Source organism: Octodon degus, unplaced genomic scaffold, assembly GCF_000260255.1.
Source record: "Octodon degus isolate 3935 unplaced genomic scaffold, OctDeg1.0 scaffold00003, whole genome shotgun sequence".
Lineage (NCBI taxonomy): Eukaryota > Metazoa > Chordata > Mammalia > Rodentia > Octodontidae > Octodon > Octodon degus.
Genome location: NW_004524579.1, coordinates 7,306,525 through 7,307,528, shown reverse-complemented (window position 1 = coordinate 7,307,528; position 1,004 = coordinate 7,306,525). Strand labels below are relative to the sequence as shown.

The 1,004-nt window shown below is 46.5% G+C and overlaps 1 protein-coding gene across 2 annotated transcripts in view; it reads left to right on the top strand.

Moving 5' to 3' along the window:
* Positions 1-1,004, top strand: part of B4galt6 (beta-1,4-galactosyltransferase 6) — a 90,094-nt gene that overhangs the window by 53,747 nt on the left and 35,343 nt on the right. The window lies entirely within an intron of this gene.

The following is a 1,004-nucleotide window of genomic DNA, read 5'->3' as shown; positions in this document are numbered from 1 at the left end:
AAGAAAGAAAAAAAAATCCCCAAACTTTTGCTGTGAAAGGGAAGAATAGTGGTAAAGAGTCTGGAGGTGGGAAATTCTTCCTGCGGCAAGGACTTTTGTAAGAGATGGATGTGTGCGTTAGGTACTATGGAAAGGAAGTACGGGGGGAAAGGGGTAGCAGGTATAAGGGAGAGCTTTGTACGCAGGAAACTCTAGAGTCAGTGAAGAGAAAGAGAGCGCTTGGTTACAGTCAGCTCTGGCAAACTGGTAGGAAGGCCTCACTTGGCTTTGTTGGAAGCTTGCTGTGCTGCAGACAGTATGTGAGGTATGGGTGCCCTAAGGAGCAGCCTAGTATGTGTGCTTATATGAATTTCTTCAGTGCTGCATGTTAGGTGGAGAGGTTGAGCTTGGAGAGTCATTTCTCCAGGGTAGAGAGTGGCATTGTAGGTGCCGCAGGTCTGAAAAGGAGAGGAGATGCAGGTGCTTGTGAAGACCGCAGGCGTGTTAGAGCATAGCCCATCAGGTTGGATCTGTGGGTATAGTTCAGGGAAGGCTACAGGTTGCTTGCTGAAAATGCAGGCCTCTGGGAACCAAATCTCAAATCTGTAGGAAAATCTGGACTCTTGGTTGCAAACCACAGAATATACAGTATGCCATTCAAGAAGATAAAGAATCTATGGGGGGAGAGCAGCCCAAGATGGCGGACTTTGAGGATCGAGTGTCGGATGAGGAGAAGGTACGCATAGCTGCTAAATTCATCACTCATGCACCCCCAGGGGAGTTTAATGAAGTATTCAGTGATGTCCGGCTACTACTTAACAATGACAATCTCCTCAGGGAAGGGGCAGCTCATGCATTTGCCCAGTATAACATGGATCAGTTCACACCTGTGAAGATAGAAGGCTATGAAGATCAGGTCTTAATTACAGAGCATGGTGAGCTGGGTAATAGCAGATTTTTAGATCCAAGAAACAAAATTTCCTTTAAGTTTGATCACTTACGGAAAGAAGCAAGTGACCCCCATC